The sequence below is a fragment of the Acinonyx jubatus genome, chromosome B4, assembly GCF_027475565.1.
Source record: "Acinonyx jubatus isolate Ajub_Pintada_27869175 chromosome B4, VMU_Ajub_asm_v1.0, whole genome shotgun sequence".
In the NCBI taxonomy this organism is placed as follows: domain Eukaryota; kingdom Metazoa; phylum Chordata; class Mammalia; order Carnivora; family Felidae; genus Acinonyx; species Acinonyx jubatus.
In genome coordinates, this window is record NC_069387.1 from 27,673,828 (window position 1) to 27,694,754 (window position 20,927).

General features: G+C 41.2%; 1 protein-coding gene across 18 annotated transcripts in view; it reads right to left on the minus strand.

The window, feature by feature from the left end:
• The window catches only part of ZNF438 (zinc finger protein 438), a 171,173-nt gene extending 154,366 nt beyond the window's left edge, over window positions 1–16,807 (minus strand). For 12 of the 18 annotated variants that reach the window (XM_015074733.3, XM_053225478.1, XM_053225482.1 and 9 more), the window contains exon 1: window positions 16,340–16,807. The gene's annotated coding sequence lies outside the window, so the exon portion shown is untranslated. Of the gene's footprint in view, window positions 1–7,223; window positions 12,137–14,681; window positions 16,003–16,339 lie in introns of those variants that run through there. The other 6 variants (XM_053225481.1, XM_053225473.1, XM_053225468.1 and 3 more) reach the window with 2 other exon arrangements.
• Between the last annotated feature and the right edge of the window lie 4,120 nt (window positions 16,808–20,927).

A 20,927-nucleotide genomic window follows, 5' to 3' on the forward strand; every position in this document is an offset into this window, starting at 1 on the left:
TCTATTTTCTTATTTTACAAAGTTACCATTCTTTTTTTTTCTTTTAATTCTTTATTTTTATTTATTTATTTTTTATATGAAATTTATTGTCAAATTGGTTTCCATACAACACCCAGTGCTCATCCCAAAAGGTGCCCTCCTCAATACCCATCACCGACCCTCCCCACCCTCCCACCCCCCTTCAACCCTCAGTTTGTTCTCAGTACCATTCTTTTTCTTTAATGTTTACTTATTTTTAAAAAAGAGAGAGAGAGAGAGAGAGAGTGTGTGTGTGTGGGCAAGCAGGGGTGGGGAGGGCACAGAGAGGGAGACACAGAATCTGCAGCAGGCTCCAAGCTCAGTGCAGAGGCCGACATGGGGCTCGAACCCAAGAACGCTGAGATCCTGACCTAAGCCAAAGTCGGATACTTAACTGACTGAGCCACTCAGGTGCCCCAAAAAGTTTACATTCTTAATTAGAGTCAATAAAAGAATCTGTTGAGAAAGATAGTTTATGATTAGAACTACATTAATTTTTGCTGTGCAAATTTAGTAAATTAAATAACCGCAAGTAAAACTAATACTCGGGATGATGTACCATGCCTACCTCATAGTTTTGAGAGTCCTCAACACGCCACTTTAAATGGAGGGCATGCATACTGTCGTTTGGTTAGCTAGGTGCCTAAAGATTCAGAAGGCACAGGCTGAGCCTGGAGAGTATGACTGGAGGTGATCCCAGAGATGGCCTGCTGCAAGACAGGCAAAAGCACAGATCAAGGCAGGGCTCTTTCCACTGTGAACTGAGAGGCTGGGGTTTCCTGGAGGTGGCTCGGTGTTGCTTCAGGGAGTCAGAGAATAGCTGCTAAGTGGACAGAACACAACACCGCCAACTTCCGTTTCCACTGCTTTCACCTGTCTTACACAGCAGGCTTCCAGGTAAGTTCTCTGAAGACTAAAATCAGACTCCAAAAAAAAGGTCTGAGAACCTAAATGTAGAGGAAGTCTTGGCTAGGCAGACAACATAACACTGTGCATCACATCTGAAAGACAAGTGAGGACCCAAAGGAAGAATGAATAATGAAGCTGGTGAGGGGCAGAGTCAAAAACAGGAAAGGGTGCGGCATAAGCCAAGGGTCGGGGTCAGACCTGTATCCACTGAAAATAATGCCTATTGTGGAGTGGGTGTGTCTGCTTATAAGAGCGGCAAGGGGATCCTTCACCCAGAAGCATTCAACTGCTGACATCTTAAACTCCAATATGCTACTTATAGGCTATAGTCGCTTGCCCATCTAGCTCTCTAGATTCTTTACCTGCCGTTGCCAATCAATCCTCCACAAAGCAGCCAATATGAGCCTTCAGGAAAGTAAAATAGATCACGTCACTTCTCTGATTCCAACTTTCTAATGGGTTTCCCATGACACTTGAATAAAATCCCAAATCCTACCGCAGCCCTAAAGTATCATGGCCCTCAGTAATTACAACTCCTCCTCACTCACGCTCCCCAGTTACCTGGCCACTCCTCAGGCAAGCTCTGGGCCAGGGCTCTGTCTGCCATACTATTTGCATACCCTGGGATGCTCTTCACATTGCTGTATCCTAACTGCATTCCAGTCTCTGCTCAGAGATCATCTCTTCCAAGAGCCTTTTCTTGTTCACATCATCTAAAATAGCATCTAAATCACTCTCTACCCCCTTACCCTTCCTCATTTTTCTTTTTAACATTTTCATATATTCATGTGTATTATCTATCTCCCCTGTAGAAGTAAGCTCTAGTAGGGCAGGTGCTTCGTTTTGATCACTGTTTTGATCTTAGTAGCCATGCCACAGAGAACAGTGTCTGGAAGATAAATACTCAATATTTATTGAATCAATGAATAAATAAATCTCACTTGATCTTAATACGTTGAAGATTCCAGTTTTTCCTCATGCCCTCTCTATTTTTTTCCTGATCCATTAGCCATGCTCCAGGCTTCACTTCCTATCCACTATAAACCTAAGATCTGATCATCCAGCTTTGCCCACTCCCTTGCCTAAACTTAACTTTCTTGCTGGCTTGTCCTTCTCCTAAACCAATCTAAGAACCTACTTCTTCCCTCCCACAACCACACTGGAGATTGCTGCTATAAAAGCCCCACCCAAGCGGACCAGAGATGCTGCAAATGCAGTCTCCCGTCTCAGCAGGTCCTTGCTTGCTGCTGCCCATCAAACAGTAATAAAAGTATAGGATGGTAAAACCAAATGTTATGTAATAATAACTGTGCAAGTGTAAGAACTCTACAGCAACAAAGAAAATTGGTATCATGTGAAAATGTCAGGATTTTTACATGAATATGTAAATACGCCTCCGAAATATAAAGGAAATCACAATGTTCAAAGGAGTTTCTTTATTTCTAAACTCTTTGTTAGACAGTTTGAAAGATAAACTTTCACAGAAAGAATATATAAATGAAAAGCCTCACCTGAAAAAAAATCACTAAAAATGATTCTAATTTTCCTGTTTCCTGTTTCCATCACTGCCATCTGTATTAACCAAGATATAGGCTACACTACTACAATAAAACCAAGAACGTAGTGGCTCAAACCAGAGTTTACTTCTGTCTTGTGCAGTAGGCCTGAGACAGACAAGTGGTCCCAGCAAGGTGGGCAGGTTCCTCCTGAGGGTCCTTCTCTTCTGTCCTGTCACTCCTCTGGGGCACTGCCCTTGTCTGTATGATGGAAGCTGGCTCACCTACACCTCGCCCATGGGGACAGGGGAAAAAAGACTACGACATACAGCACATGTTTAATATAAATGTGGCTTAGAAGTTGCACACATCACTTCCACTCCCATCCACTGGCCCAAACTTAGATATGTGGTCTCATCTGGCTACAAGAAGCCTAAGGAATACAGTTTCTGTGTAGGAACTATGTGCCAGCAAAATATCAGAGGTCGGAGTGCATCCTTCTTCCCACTCTGAAACATTCCTCTCCTTTTCTAAAGGGATAACCTGAAGTCCCAACCAGTTACTGGATTCAGCTCAAAGCCTAAGACCTCTGGGTGATACACAACCTCTTCAACAGATATCAATGTGTCTCTGTCCCAATCCAGTGACCCACAAACTAATAGAGAAATAACTTTGTTCTCTACCACCACCATCACACCCAATATACAATGGAATACAAGTAAGATTAATGCAATTAAGTCATTTTGAAAAGAATGGCAAATAGGTATTCTTACCAATGACAAAATACTACTGGACAGGAATGGCAACGAATCCCCCGACTCTACCAGGGAACCAAGTTCCTTGGTTTAACTCAGGTTCTGTGTGCCTGGTGGGGAGAGAGACTCATTTGTTCATTTGTCTGTTGAAGCCTGGCTTTGTCTCTGGAAGATATCTTTTTCCATTATCCCTTCTGGCAATCTATGAAGTGAACACAAGAGAGTATGTGCTCCAATGAGGCAGGAAAGAGCTAATAGCCTATTTCCCGGGGGGTACATATTTGGGGGTCAAAGACGGCTTTAGTTGTCAAACAATGCGAAACCATCACAAGTTTTGGCAAGCTAAACTTGTGGCAACATAATCGTCTCAAAATCCTCCACGTCTTCTTGTCTTCAGTCAGTGCCACGTGAAAGTAAGGACAACTAAAGATTTAATCTGGTGGTAGATGCTAAGTTTGTCAATTCTGCCCTTTTTGATTAGCTGACCTCTGAGGCAGATCCATCCCTCTGTCCCTCAATTTAAGGTTAGCTAATTTGAGGTCATCTGATTCACAGGACAGGATGATTACACCACCACACCCCATTCACATCAGTGCAAGCCATGTGACTTAAAATGTTCTTCCTGCCTGACTGATTTCAGGCTCAGCCACCCGATTAGCTTTGGCCAATAAAATATGAACAAAAGTAACACCTGTTACTTCCAAGCAGCGGTTTTGCAAGTCTCCTCTCCCTCGGAAACAGAACAGCAATGTCCCCAAAAACCTATTCCTTTGGCTTGGAGTGACAGAGGATGGTGGAACAGAGCCACAGACATGTTATGAGTAAGAAATAAACTTTTGTTGCTCTAGGGAACTGAAACTCTGTATTTGTAACTGGAGCTTTACCTAACTTAATTGACTGGTTCAGGTGGGAAGATAAATCCTTCATTTGATCCTTGCCTAGCCTGGCTTCCACCTTTCTCTGGCCAAGAAAATCTAATGAAGTCTCCTAAGAACAAATCTAACCTCTCGCTGTTTGGGAAGAAGAAACCATCTTTCCAACCCTGCAACACCCCATATTACTGTCCTTTCAGTTAATTCAAAGCATAGGCCATGGGCGTACAGAACTTCCTTTAGTGAAATCATACCCCCTCCCAGCTCTAACTGCAAACTAGCTAATTGTTCTCTTACTTGACACCCTCTTGCAGTTCCTTGCTAAAGCAGCTGGTCAACCTATGTTAGCAGCCTCACATTAGGAGTCTTTCCAATCACTTCCCTGGGGGTACAAAATGGTAGACACACTGACTGCCTTCCAAGTTATCAGAGGTGACAGTTTCACCAAGCTTTTGCCATAGCGTAACAGGGGTCACCAGTTTTCCAGCCTATGACATGGTGCCTAACCGTCTGCTGACCAACCACTCAGCCAGTGCCATGTACTTTAGCTATTTATTATGGCAACACCTCACTTCAGGTACCAATTTTGGCATTAAATTGGGTATGAAGAAAGCTGTTGTGATAAAATGACAACAAATACAGTGACTGAAACAAGAAAGTTTATTCTCTTCCTGGAAACAGTAAAGAGATAGGCAAGTGCTTAGGGGAGGATGAGTAGTAGTTGGTTCTGTTCCACAAGGTCATATGGGGACCTAGGCTGACGAGGGATGGCTCTGCCATCCTCATCACAGGCTGCCTATCTCTGGGTTCAAGGTGGTTGTTACCATTCTAGTTGATGCAGCTTTCCAGTCAACAGGAAGGTGGAGGCAGCGTAGGGAGATGAACAGGACAAGCACCTCACCTTGAAGAAGTTGCACATACCACTTTTGCTCACATTTAACTGGCCCCAACCTAAACACACAGATATCTCCTATAGTCAGAAGAAGTAGGAAGATACAGTCTCTAAGACGGGTTCCAATACTAACAGAGAAAAGGATATCCTAGATACTGAGGAAGAATCAATAGTCTCTGCCATACCTCATACAATCTATTCTCAATTGTCATCAGAGAATTTTTGTTAAAGCATATTTCAGAGTTCAGAGAGTGGCACCCTCTGTTCAAAACCTCCACTGGCTTCCTATTTCACTGAGCATAAAAACCAAAGTCCTCACAATGGCCTACCATCCTTATGCAATCTGCTCCTTCCACTACCTCTCTCACTTCATCTCCTGATACTCTTCCCTTAAAATAAACACCAAATGTGTTAAAGATCTAAATATGAAAGGTAAAACTAGGAAGCTGTTGAAATGAAAAGTAGGGTAATACATTTGTGACCTTGGAGTGATGAAAGATTTCTTAAGATCTCAAAAATATAAACAATATGGGAAAATTCAGATGGAACTGACAGAATTGACTCCATCAAAATTAAGGACTTGTTATTCAACAAAAAAAACTCTACAAAACTAACAGGCAAAAGTATGGGAGAATATGTTTGCAACTTCTAACAAAAACAAAAAACAAAAAAACCAAAAAAACCAAGGGATTAATATCCAGTGTATGCCAAGAACTCTTGAAGATAACAACAAAGACAGGAAATGCAATTAAGAATTTTGTAAGAGACAGAAGCAGACAATTTAGAGAAGTAAAGTTGTCAGATAAAATACAGAATGCCCCATCATATTTGAATTAAAGATAAGCAATAAAAAAATTGGTATATGTATATCCCAACTAATGCAAGGGTATATACTTACACGAAAAATGTATTTGTTGTTAATCTAATACTCAAATCTAACAGGGTTTCCTGTATTTTTATTTGCTAAATCTGAAAACTGTAGGTGAAATTTGTATGGCTAACAAGTAAATGAAGAGAAGCTCAGCCTCAGCAGTAATCAAAGAAATGCAAATTAAAACTACGAAATACCATTTTATATCCATTTATATTAGCAGTTTTTTCCATTTTACTATCAACTACCTAGGAATCTATTTTTGATCATATCACTAGGCAATATAAGCCCACCTATTCCCAGAGGTGGGCTTATATGCACAGAGAAAAACCACATTTCAAATCCATTATTTCATACATAGAAACAAAAGTGTAACCATGCTTAGGCATCAAAGACACCTTTTTTCCTAGGAAATTTAATTACCTATTTAGTATAGATTTAGAAAATTTAAATGCTGAGGCTAAAAATGTTTGAGTATCATTTACCAATTAAACAATAGCTCTTCATAAACAACATGATGTTAAGTTTAATAATGGGTTGAGATTAAGCTCTTAAGATTAACTATCATAGCAAGTCAAAAACTTGTGCTATAGGTAAAAACAAGAATCAGGCTTCACATTTTCAAAGAGCTTTCACACAAAAATGCTTTATCTAAATCATAAATGTAGCTTTATCACTGGATAATACTCATCTGGAAGGCAGTGAGGTATGATAACAGCTGTAGGTTAAGAAAGGAAATAAGGGCTGCATATAAACGTGGCAGTACCCATTCTTTTTTTAAAATATTATGACGTTTTTCCATGTAAATACAGTACACAGGCTATTTTAAATAAAACTTCAACACAAAATAGAAAGTATATCAAAAACTCCTTTTGCTTTTTCTAACTTCTAGGATAAAGAATGCCCTCTGAGTTTATTTTAAAACCTCAAAGGAAAACATTTTTAAAGCTAAAATACTACTGTGAGACATCAGTTTAGAAAAATATCACAGTTCCAGCCAATTGTCATAAACAGCTCTTTATTTCATTCCAAAAATTAAAATATTCTAAATAAAAATTAAACCAAAATACTTTGTAAAAATGATACTATGATATAATTGTGGTAAAATGATTCACAGACACTAAAATCATTCAGCCTACCTTATATAAGACACATGATATAACCATTAAATCTCCTAAATGTTGATAAGAAGAATTTGCCAGTTAACTTTCAAAAAGTAATCACCTCTACATGTATCTCTAACAACAGCAAAACAACAAACTTGTAGATCTATAATTCAGCGTCCATCAAGACTACTGTGGCAGGCATATGATACGACACATTCCCACAAGAGAGAAAAACAGACATAAAAGTAACAGCTATCACCACAGTATTTAAAATAGTCAAGTATTTCCATAAATAACATATTACCTTTTTAACTATATATCAAAATAATCCTTGAAGCAGCCTGGGTCCCAAATAACATATAATCCTGAGACTGGTAGATAGGAAACAAATTACATTCACTGCACTCATTTCTTTTTTTACAAGTTTCAGAAGGAAAGCAAAATCAAAGTGTATATTAGCGCGATTGCTAACAAATGTTTGACACAAATGTGGAAAATAAAAAGTACCTATTCTCCAGCTTCGAGAAAGGAAAAGATTATTCTTTGGCTCTTGTCCCAAGCTGGGAACAAGTAATCACAGAACCGGTTGTAAATATGCCCCAATGTATCAACCCTTCAACTCTACTCAACATTTCCACGTAAGTACTCAGCTGAGGAAGTCAGCCGAGCGGCAACTGCCTTGCTTCAGGACACTTGCTCCTCAGCACCAGCCAGACCCTAAACCCCAAGTTTCAAGTTGGCCAATCCTTAAACTGTCTCACTGAAAATATGCCAATCCTACAACTCCATGCTTCCTCAAAACCCTATCTACGTACATCTCTGCCTGTTTGGAGGATTATATTCTGCACATAGAGCTCTCCCTTGCTTAGCAAGTATGGAATCCAGCCCGGCTTCAGTTACACGTCAGTGGTGGTCTCTCCCCTCAGTAATACAATATTATGTCCACTTGGATATGGCATTTTTCTTCATGGAGATAAGAAAAATATTTTGTCAGGACAATTCAGTTTTACGGAAAATTGAAAATCTTCACCTTTTCAATATAATTATAGTCCTTGTTGCCCAATACACAATTGCACGGACGAAGGTCTTTTTCCTTTCCTTCTTAATCCAAGACCCACAATTTCACTCTATCAATTGTCCACATTCAGCCAGTGGATGTATTATACGAAACATTAAAATTTCCAATTATAGATGCACAAATACAGAGAACAAACTGGTGGTTGCCAGAAGGATGGGAGATTGGGGGAAAGGAATGGGAGGTACAGGCTTCTGGTTATAGAATGAGTAAGTCCCATGGATAAAAGGTACAGCATGAGGAATATAGTCAAGGTATTGTAGTAGCTTTGTATAGTGACAACTGTGGTAAGCACAGCACGATGTATAGGGTTGCAGAAGCACTATGCTGTTACACCTGAAGCTAATTAAACACTGTGTGCCAACTGCCCTTCATTAAAACAATCTGATTTTAAAAATGGGCAGAGTAACTGAACAAACATTTTTCCACAGAAGACATACAGATGGCCAACAGGAACATGAAAAGGTGCTCAGTCTCACTAATTGTTAGAGAAATGCAAAGCAAAACCACAATGAGATATCACCTCACACCTGTTAGAATGGCTATCATCAAAAAGACAAGAGATAATAAATATTGGCAAAGCTGTGAAGAAAAGGGAACTCTTGTGCATTGTTGCTGGGACTGTAAATTTGTGCAGCCACTATAGAAAACAGTATGGAGATTCCTTAAGAAAACATAAAAATAAAACTACCGTATGCCCCACCAATTCCACTTCTGGATATTAAAAAAATTTTTTTGATTACTGAAACTTACATCAAGAATTGAATATCATCAAATAATCTTCAAACATGAAAGCTCATCAAATATTTGAGTATATAGTCTTTTTGAAAAAGTTAAGAGAAACAGCCTCAAATGTGACATAGAAGATGGCACTGGCTAAAGAGAATAATAGGTTTCTAATTTAAAAATTAGAACCAACGGAGGTACTATCCCAAATATACATCACTCATCAGAAAGGCAAAATGAATCATGCCGAGTAGGCTGCCTCACCCAAATATACTCAAATACAGCTGAGAGCCATCTCTTCAGTCTGCTTTTGGACTCAGACTGCTCGAACAATAAATTCTAAATAGCAAGTAGCACTACCTTATGGTTTATCAAAATTCAGCGAAGTTTCCACTCAAGTCCAATCACAGGATTACAAACACTGAATTACCTATTCATTCAAGTGACAACATGAACATCTGACAGGTGTTGCAGGACACCAGAATGCTCCCCCCCCCACATACGCCATTTTGATATTCTGATTATTTTGAATCAAAGATATTTAAGAAACAGCAGGTGCAAGGACGTTATGACTCTCCTTTTTCCCTCCTGAAAGCAAAAGATAAAACTCCCATGTGAAAAGTATTCTTATCAGCAGAGATGGTGGTGGGAGGGGTGGGGGAGAACTGGAGGTGGAGAAACCTATACAAAGAAATCCTATTCAACTAATCCTTATCTTCCTAGTTACTTCTTCACCATTTACTACCCCTGGCCCAAACTCCTCTGGTCTTGTCAATTCTTCACAAATTTATTGTTTCTTTGTCTAAAATGTATAAAAGCTTCCTGTCCCGGCTACTACTTTAGGTCTTCATCTAAGGTTCCCATGTACAAGTAAGTTGAATAAAATTTGTATGTTTTTCGACTATCAATCTGTCATATCAGTTTAATACTTAGGCCCAGAATGAGAACCAAAGAGGATGGAGAAATTTTCCTCCCTTATAGTGTTAAGAAACCTACTTAGGTTAAGCATGGATTTGGTGAATTTATCCAGAAACTGTCAAATATACTTATTAGAGAATACCTGGAGAAGCAGCATAGGTCACTGGAAATGGTCAAAACTACATTATGAGTTGGGTGACCTTAAGTTACCAGTTTTCAAAGGACAGCCAGGAAAATCAAATGAGAAAACAACAACTAGTAACTTTAAAAATGTCCTAAGCATCAAAACCTCTGAGAGTCCTAAATTTGCTTTCATTCCTAACTTGCTGTAATGTATACAGCAAATCATTTGATCTGTTCCCTCATCTGGCAAATAGTAAGGGTAATGCATGCTCTGCACATTTCATGGGGTGTTCATGAAAATCGCAAATCAAAATGAATGTGAAAGGATTTTTGAAGTGAATAAACAACCACGTAACTGAGATAGTTAATTCAAAATATGAAGGAGACTCATACTAGCAAATCTGATACAACCCAGGATTGCATAATGCCAAAATTAATTTTATCAAGAAAAAAAATCATGGCTGAAAACAAACCAAAAACATTAGACATACTGGCAATCAAAACAAAAAAAAAATACAAAGCCATCAGCTACAAAAATTCTTTTCCTTGCAATAAATGAACCAAATTAGCTCAGTTCTCCAACAAACTAAAAGCAGTTGAACACAATCTTTTGTTCAAGTAAGGTGCTTGCCACTTGCAACTACCACCTCAATCTCTAAAACACCAAAAAAAAAAAAAAAAAGAAAAAAAGAAAGAAAGAAAAAAGTTATATCTTGCAGGATTTCTCAGCAGCAGTACTGACATTTTGAAATGGATAATTCTTTACTGTTGGGGTTGTCCTGTGCCTTGTAGGATATTTAAGAGCATCCCTGGCCTCCATTACTATATGACAGGTACCATGACCTCACACACAGTTGTGACAACCAAAAATGTCTCTAGACATTGCCAAATGTCCCAAGAGTGAGGTTGGGGGAAGGAACAAAATCATCCCCAGTTGAGATCCACTGAGCTAAATTCATAGTTGCATATATTCCAGTATTTATCTCACTATAGATTGGTGGCCTAGAATGCAGCTTAAAACTAACACTTTTGCAATATAGAACCAAATAAAAAAATGCTATCTATAGGATAGTAACATCTTAAGAATTCTAGTATGGCAGGTTGTTATGGTTAAATTATCCCTTCCACTAACATTCTGTTTTTGCTTAATCCCCTCTAAAATTTTCTCCTTGCATGTTCTTTTGCAAAAGCAATTTGGTTAACCCGTCACTAAAGCTTAGTCTCTACCAAGACTTACTAATAATAATTATTGTTTATGTGAAAAAAATCAAGCCTCAATTAATCTGTAAGTAACCACGTGTCAAATGAATCAAAATTAAGTGACACGTGGGTCACCTGGGTGACTGAGTCGGTTGAGCCTCTGACTCTTGATTTCGGCTCAGGTCACGATCCCAAAATTGTGGAATCAAGCCCTGCAGCAGCATGGAGCACACTTGGGATTCTCTCTCTGTCTCTCTGTCTCTCTGTCTCTCTGTCTCTCTCTATCTCTCTCTCTGTCCCTCTCCCCTGCTCTCTAAAATAAAAAATTTTAAACAATAAAACTAAAATTAAAAAAATTAAGTGACAATTGTTTATATTATTTAAATATATTCAATCATTTACAATGCTAAGTAAAAGGACACAACTAATATTCAGCTTTTACTGCAAATACAGAAAATATAAATATATACACACATGTACATACATATATAAGTTGAAGGTAGTATGCAGGAATAAAAGAAACTACAAGAAGTAGAATTTTAGAAATTATATTTAATGGCCACTACATATCATCACTGGCCTAGACATAATTTTCTAGAAGAAACAATTTCCATATATTTAAATGTGTACTCTTAACATAAAGTAGTAGTTTCTAAATTTGCTCATGTAAATATAGTTTGTTTTTTTTTAAGAATCTGGATTGTATAAGTTATCGAGGATGGTCAGATTTAGAAAGAGGGGCTTCTGTCTGCAAACAGGAAGACTTACCACAATCTAGCACAATTAAATAACCATCAACCTGCCCTCGCTAAGTTTAAACTTAAAAAGTGACTAAGGCTGAACAATCAGCAGGCCCTTCAAGATACTTTGTACCATTTATGCATATCTGATATTCCTGGGGAAGCCAGCTGTGATTGTGGTATAAAGGAATACTAATCATTTCAACTCCATTAAATTTAGGGAAGCAACAATAGCAGATTTAAAATTTGCAAAACAAGATGGCACATCTGTATTTGTGGAGGGTTCCTGTTTAGATGTTTAGAGTGAAGGGGCGCCTGGGTAGCCCAGGCAGTTGAGCGTCCGACTTCGGCTCAGGTCATGATCTCACGGTCCACAAGTTTGAGCCCTGCTCTGTGCTGACAGCTCGGAGCCTGGAGACTGCTTTGGATTCTGTGTCTTCCTCTCTCTCTCTCTCTCTCTCTCTCTCTCTTTCTCTGCCCCTAACACACTCACATTCTGTCTCTCTCTCAAAAATAAATAAATATTAAAAAAAAAAAATTAGATGTTTAGAGTGATGGTGAACCGGGTTATCCAGATCAACTCTCCCATGGAAAGCTAAAAAAGCTAAACAAGATATAATTTTATATACTGTAAGAAAAAACTCTGAAATTAATCCAAAATCTACCATGGTGCAATTTTATATAATCTTGAATGGTTCAAATTTCAAAAACTCCTGATAGGAAGTAATAAAACTGTGACAAATGTATTGAAGTTATAGTATACCCTTACAGAGATCTACAGAAGACACTTATTTTTGTGCATATTGTTCTAGTTTCTAGGTTCTACTACATTCCAGATATGAGATGTAATCTATAATTCCACCTATGACATACACCACCAGATCCCCTTTCTATGACAAAAATATATATATATACGTATGTATATGTATATATATACATATCTCAGTGTTAAAGAGATCATCAGCAGAGAAACTGAAACTTACTCCAATATGTGGAACTTTGGCGTGATACACTGAAACCAGTGGAAACCTGCCTAAATACCTCACACAGCCCCTGCATCACCCTCTATTATGCAAGCTGCAACATCTCAAGCCAACTCCCTTATTTCACTAGTGAGTCCTGTCAACACTGAGGTAATAGAACTGGAAAAACTCATCACTCCACAATGATACTAAAATATCAGAATTTATTTCATTTGGTAAAAATTACACCGTTGCCAAATAAAACTAATGCAAATATAGTAAAATATGCAAGATTATGAGTAATTCTTTTGTGGAAGAGGAGCCTCAAATTCACCATGCAATTGCTAAGGCATTCTTTTGCTCCTTTGACCCTCTTCATGCCCCATCCCTCAAGTATATGGGGTGGGGGATGGGGGGGGCTGCAGAAGGCCAGAATGAAATAATCAATATGTATTTATGCATTTAGTCTACTCTGGTTTTATTCCCACAGGTTTTTCCTCACACTCTGCTCCTCCAAGGAGAGTGCTATGATTTATTCATCTCTGAACTCCCAAAACTTAATCAAATGTCTTACATATAAAGTCATCCCTAACAGCTACTACATGGCAGGCACTGGATTAGGAACCAGAGACAGAGAAGTAAAAAACATACAGACCTCACCCTCATGGAACCTCATGGAAAGGGGATCCTGAATATTGGCCGTATGAACCGAGCAAAGTAACGAAAGTCTAGTCAGCATGGCCCAACTGCCTGCGTTCTTTACTCCATCGCCAACCAAGGCTTAGATGAGGCACAAAAGTAGGCTTTCTTTTCAGAAATGTAAATGCTGAGTATCCAGCTCTGACCATTCCACTAAGTTCCAAATGCGTAAATCAAACGTACAGTTAATGTCTGTAACTACCTACTCAACCAGTCAACTTATAGGTGGTTACAGACATTAACTGTGTGGATCCGAAGCCAGAGACTGCTTGGTTTTGAATCCTGGCTCCGTCACTTGCAGGCTGGGTGATTTTAGGCCAGCCACTTTTAACTAACCTGTGCCTCTGTCCTCTCATTTGTAAAATGGGGATCATAATGATCTCTAGCACGTATAACTGTTACGAGGATGAAATTAATTAATACACGTGAAAGTGCTTAAAACCCTGCCCAGTACAGTTTACGGCTACATAGTGCTTCCTATTACTACTAGCTCTGGTACTACTGGGTCTACGAGGCATCTGAAAGTTGTCCAAGACAGAATTCATGACCTTTGCGGCCAAGCCCTTTCTCCCTGCTCCCTCAACAGCACCACTGTTCTCCCAGCCTGAAACCGAGGAGGTCATGACTTCGCCCTTTTCCTCACACGCCAGATGTAAGCCCACACCAGCAGCTCTACCCTCAAAAGCATATCATGAATTCGAGCACGTACTATCATCTCTACAACCACTTTCCCAGGCCAAGACACCAGCATCTCTCCTCCAGCACAGAACGACACCCTCCTACCTCCCCATGGTCAAGTGGCCCCACTCCCTGACCTTACGGCTAGTCCTCCAGCCAAGAAAACTAACATCAGATGCTACTTCCTTGATACAAACCTCCCAGTGGTTCCCTATCACACCTAGAGTAACACCAGCATAGCCTACAAGGGCCCCCAAAACCCAGCCTGGTCCTCCAACACCGCCTGCCACCACTTTCCCCCTTTCCTTGCTGCGATCTGTACACTCATCTTGCCACGCCTTGGCCACCTCAGGCTAGCGTCCACCTCCCAGCATTGTTCCTCCGCTGCCCCTGCTGAGAGGCACGGCAGGACTGCCACGTGGAGCATGGACTCCGCGTCAAACTGCCCAAATTCCATACGTTTAAGCTGTACGACCTCGAGCACGCCTTTCTGGGTGTCAGTTTCTTCATCCACAAAAATGGGAGATAATAGTACCTACCTCGTAAGTTCGCTGTAAAAATTTAGTGTTTACAAGACTACCTCAAATACAGTGAGTCCATGTGTTTACTGCTCTTATGATCCCTGCCGGAAATGTTCTTACCTCACGCTCTTCCTCTCGGTTTCATGGATTCGACGGTCACCTCTTTCGGAAGGCTTTCCCTGACAGACCCTATCTACACCTGCTCTGTTCCCCCACTGCCATTCTCTTACCTTCCTTCACCTCACTCTACTTAATCACTGTCTGAAATAATACTGTGTTCTTATTCTTTGTAGCCCATTCCCCCCCTGGAAAATGAGCTCCACCAGCTCGCAGGATAGTTGCTTGCTGCTGTATTTCTAGTGCTGACTCAGAACCTGACTTCTGAACGAACACACCTCTTATCCAGGCTAGGGGACCTACGGAGGTTTCTTAATAACAATAACCACACTTAGAAACCCTTTCATCCTTACACTTACCCTCTCATTGGTTCCTTGAGAAAGCAACAGTAAATACACCATCATCTCCCATTTGAGACAGGAAAAGAAAATCCCAAGTTGGGGTGAGCTGTCCTTGGACACAAAGTTATTAAGTGGTAGAACAAAGACTAAAACCCCTGCTCTCTAATTCTAAGGCTTCTCAAAGGAGGTTAAACTGGATTTACAGAAATGTGATCTCTCCATCTCTGGAATAAATACACCCTGTGATGTGTACAACAGTATTCCCTTCAAAGGTCCTAACAAATTCTTATCCCTGAACTTGAGAAGTATTACAGTACTAACTCATCAATAACGTGCTAACTAACCCTTGGCAAGCCAAAACTTTCAAATTCAAGTATGACCATCAGATATTCCAAGTGGACACAACAACTCTAAAACTGAGTATACCCGTGTCGAGTATAATGCACTAGTTCAAGCAAGCTGAAAGCTTTCTCTGAAAAACCCAGACAAGGGGATCTCATTTGTCCATTGTCAAGAACATTGTGATAAGGATACCAGTCATTTCTTGACCCCTGTTCCACTAAGTTCAGTGACAACAGTTCAGATCGCCCATCAGACTCAAGTGTTGTCCATGATCAGTGGGCGCCAGGGGGTTAAGGAGGCAAAACTGTGAAAGATCCCTACCTACCAGACCTTTGTTAAATGGCCATTGGCCACCACGTTCTCAGAATAAGGACTGCCTTTCTAAGCTTTCAGCTACCAAGTTTACATGCTTGTGTTACCTCACGTGCTCTCACAACGTCCCCGGTTCTGTACGAATGCCAATTAGGCCAGGGGCTGCTTTACCTCCATTTTACACAAAAAGGAAACTGAGGCAGCAGGTGGTTATCTTTATAACCGGTGCTCAGCGATTTGGTCACTTGCAGAATCCCCAAAGAAGCCCAGATGTGGAGTCCCTGAAGAAACCCTCCATACCATACTTCACATGTCAAACTCCAGGGCTGAGGGGAATCTAAGTCCCTTCATCAAAGAAGGAAAAAAAGGGGGTCGCTCCCATGTGGACCCTCCTCCATCCCTGTCCTCGGTCGCAGGCTCCTTGAGCCCTCTCTGCCCCAGGGGAGAAGTGAGGGCCTGTCCTGCGGGGCGCGGCCTCGCCTCCCCGCACTCTCGGTCCCGCCCGTTGCAGAAGGTGCACTCCCGCTCCGGGCGGGCACCTGTCCGTTCGGCGGCTCCCCAATCGCCCAATGATCAAACGCCCACAGCCACCACCGACACCGGGAATGCGAGCAACAGAGCGAGCCCCGCAGGCCCAGGGAGCTGCAGGAATCCTTAGAAACTTACAGTTTTCCTACAGCGTGCGCGTCACGGCGAGGTGACGTCACGGGACCCGGCGTTCGGGAAGGTCAGGTCTCTGGGCGCCCGGCCGCACCGCCCCCACGGCTCCGCCCTGCGCGCGACGGCGGGAGAGACGCCCCTTTCCTCGGCGGCTCCGCCCCCGCGGTGTGGCGCCGGGAGCAGGCGCAGGCGCAAGTGGCCTGTGTGGCCGCCTCCTGGGGCGGGGACTGCTTGAGAAAGCTTCTCAGAAAACCTGTGGCCGAGGGCAGGGGACACTAATGGAAAGGGGCGTAGACCACCCCACCCCCACCCCAGGAACACATCGAACTAGCTGTCGCCCTGGGGGTTGGAGTCGGACGCCAGAGTTGTGAGGTAGACTTTCCGCAGACATTGCCTCCTTCCCTCACGTGTTCATTAAAAGTTCTCCACGTGTGGAAACAGTCGTTAGCTCCTCACCAGGTGCCTGCGACTCCTCGAGAGGGAGGAGTCAGCTCTCCCGCCGTGCCCAGCTCCCACCCGGCTCCGCACCCGGCTCCGCCCCAACCGGACCTGCCTTGGGTAGGCCCCGCCCGCGATGGCTAGACCCGCCCCTCCGAGTCCGCCCTTCCGGCTCCGGCTCCGGCTGCTGGTTCCAGAGCGCGCCCGCCTACCCCGCCTTGTCCCGGAGCCGCCTTAGAGGTTTTAGTGTGTCTTTCTTACTGGGTAACCCGTTTGGCCTCTGTGTAACTAGTTATGGATTACCGTTCACCGTTATTAAATGTAACAAACGGTGGTTCCGTGTAAACATATGTACACTTCTTGGCGGGTGTAAACTTTCCACAGCCTCCCACTCATGTGACCGTACCTTCCAGTGCCCCGGGTCAATGCTTTTATTTCTGCTCTTAGAAAGGACCAGTTATGCTTAAAAGATGACTCAGTAGAAGAAAAACTAAATGCCCGAGGAACTAACAACAGTGTATTAACAGATTATCTCTGGCTTGTAGGATTCTTACATTGCTCTCATAAGCGGGAAAAACAATAAACATGGTTAAAAGTGGCTCAGACACATTTGTCCTGGGAGAAAAATAAAGGATGGGAAAAACAGGCCTTGGAAGTAAACGCCAAGGTGGAAATATTGTAGATAGCAAGGATCTCTTAAATACTTACTTGGAATCAAGACAAATGGCTAGATCAGGCATGGGATTTTGCCAGGCAGCTCCAGTGTAAATAAAACTTTGAAACTCTCATTGAAAATACTGTAGTATTTTCACAGAAAGGAGAGATTACAGGAGAATATTATTAGCCTTTAACTCTTGATATCTGAGCTGGTTAAAAAAAATGTGTATTCAGGAGAAATCGAAATTTTTGAAAAGTTTCTGATGTGGATAATATTTGTACCTCTTACTATATTTTTATGCAGGGTTTTAAGTATTATCAAATAACGTAAAAAGTTTGTAAAGTCTGTACATGATCATTACAACACTAAATCCCCCCCCCCCCCGGGAGCAGAGTTATAGAAAAATAAGCAGTTTTGAAAAATGCTACATATTTTCAAAATAATGATACTGATATTTTTCTTTGCAAAACAACAATTTTAAGAAATTGTAAATTTCATTGTTAACATACTTATAAAATGTTTTATGTATATCATACCAAAAGCTGGAATTCTCTTTTGAGATTCCAGATGTGTCTATGGGAGTGTTTCACAAGTAAATGTCATCTCTCATTTTTTGGAGTGGAAATGGATAAGAAGTATACATCAAATTCATTCCGTGTTTTTAACATAGAATACTTTTGCTTCTGTAAGATGGTTTAACAGGATGCATTCTTTTTTTTTTTCCCCATCTTATTCGTTTTTGGTTTTTATTTTTTCTCTTGCTACCTCAAGATTTAAAGCAAAAGCAAACACAAAAACTTCCGATATTTCTAGATGCAGGAAAGAAGTAATGTGGCTAAGTAAAGACTGACAAGCAGAAAGGGCACCCAAACAAAGAGGAACCTCAGGGAACATCAAGTAAAAATTTGTGAGGAAATACACATCCAGATTTAGTCAAGTTTCTGTGACAAACTGGAATCTGACCTAAATAAGAAGCCAGGAGCTAGGGTCAAAAGTGTGTTGATATTAGAGAGAGGAGCTGTAAGAAGAACGTATTTCTTCAAGAAAATAAAGCCCTGGACATTCAAGCCCTGGACCAGAGGGACTAAGGGCCTCTGCTCTGGCCCTTGGGGTTTCAATTTCCCCTGATGGCTCTTTCTCTTTGATATCTGCTGCTCCTAGCAAGCTAGCTCCCAGAACACTCTACTTCATAACACTTCCCTTGGTCCTACACTACAGACTGAGAAAAGCTGGACTTTAATACTAGGGGAAAATAAAAGGTCGAAATATAATAGCTACTATTTGAGTGTTTATATATACCCGGCACTGCATTATCTCACTTAATCCTTACAAATGGATGAGATAAATGCTGTTATTATTCCCATTTTACACACAAGGCAAACAGGGTACAGGATACTACGTCAAGTATCTTACATCACACAGCCCCTAAGTAGCAAAGTCAAGATTTGAATCCATTCTCCAGAATCCACAGCCATAACCATCGATCCGTATGAACTTTCATGTAACAATACAAGAAACAGAAACTCAGGGGGTGGTGCCTGGGTGGCTCAGTTGGTTGAGCATCCGACTTGGGCTCATCCACGGTTCATGGTTTCAAGCCCCATGTCAGGCTCTATGTTGACAGCTTGGAGCCTGGAGCCTGCTTCAGATTCTGTATCTTCTTCTCTCTCTCTGCCCCTCTCCAGCTTGCACTCTCCCTCTCAAAAATAAATAAATGAACTTTAAAAAAAAAAAGGGAACAGAGACTCAGAAAGTCCAAAAACTAAATTCTAGCTCCTAAAGACTGATTCCATAGGTATCTTTTTCATTATTCCCCAGCCTGTCTTTGCATGGATGCTTCTATTTCATTGTTTAAGGCACCCATCATAACCCAGTAAGTTGATTTTATAACCATTAATAGATTGCCATCCTGCAAAACACTAATCAGAATCCAAAGTATAAAATATCAGATTGTATCACACATAATGAGGGTAATTTTCCCCAAAGCATATACTTTGGGAAACTCTTGTTTCAGTAATGCGTGTGTATCCTGAGTTGCTGTGCCAATGTATTTCCTACTATGGGTCTCAATCAAAAAAAGTTTGAAAAACACTATTACAAGCCACCTCTTGCCTAACTTCCATGCATATTTCATCCTTCAGAATTAAGATCAAGAGACACCAAATCCCATTCTGCCACACCCTTGCATCTGTCTCAGCTCCAAGATCTGGTCTGAGATGTCTCTTTCCAGGCAGCCAAGATAATAATCAGGTCACTCTTGTATCCAGAAATGCTCCTGTCTCCAGTGCAAGCCCAAAAGGGTCCTAATAACAATAGAATAAACATCCACAAACCAAGAGTTACACAGAATAAAAGAGAGATTGTTCAGAGCAAGGAGCAGAGATAAGGAGCTTAGTGGAATGGAGACCTGAGACAAAGATTGGAGAGCTATGGAGGAGCGTGTGATTAATAACCACACAGTCTTTCACACGTCTGCTGTCACACAGTTTGCAAAGTATTTCGTGTCTCATTTTATCAGCTGTCTTCCCCCATCCCTTTATTTAGCTAATTCTCCCCACCTTTTGGTCTCTTCTTCTCAGGAACTCCCCCTGAGAGGCTTTCCCTAAGCTGTCTCTGCTCTTGGCCTTGAAAATGATTTTAATTTTCCTTCTCTGCTAGACTGTAAGCTCTGTGAGAGGAGGGACAATGTTGGTCTTGTTCAACCTCAAATCCTCTAAACTTGTAGCTGAACACCCTAAGTAGGCACTCAAGAACTATGTGTGGAAGGAGGAATGAATGCATTGATGAACTCAAATTTAAAGACTGGCTGGTTTTCTTATTCAAGATGCTAGTTGTTTTCTTAAAAGGGGGGACTGTGTCAGAGTGCCTGGGTGGCTCAGTCAGTTAAGTGTCCGACTTCAGCTCAGGTCATGATCTCACAGTTCGTGAGTTCAAGCCCCACGTCAGGCTCTGTGCTAATAGCTCAGAACCTGGAGCCTGGTTCAGATTCTGTGTCTCACTCTCTCTCTGCCCCACCCCCGCTCATGCTCTTTCTCTCTGAAAAAAAATAAAAAAAATAGATAATAAATAAATAAATAAATAAATATTGAAAAGGGGACACTGTGTTAATAGAAATAATACTGAGAAGAAAAATCCTTTAAAAGGAAAAACATTTTGAACAACGATGCAGCGTATCACAGCAGAACACTGAACAGGAGCAACTCTGTTATTAACTGAGTACTTTTGCTCAAGTCCAGTAACTTCTTAAGAGACTTCAGTGGGCTTAATAAATGTTATTTGTAGTGAAGGTCCTAATAGAGTGTTGCCCCAGGGGAACTCTGGGAAATCAGGGCAGGCCACCTGGAGCCTTATTTGCATAAAGTTCCCTAAAAGAAACTGACAGGCACTGGGAGCTGGCAATTAATCCTTTTAAACAAAAGATGTTGGACAAAGGCTTCCCCCAACCACAAGAGGGTGGGATGGGGGAGTATGGAGGGAAATGGAAGACAAGTAACTAGT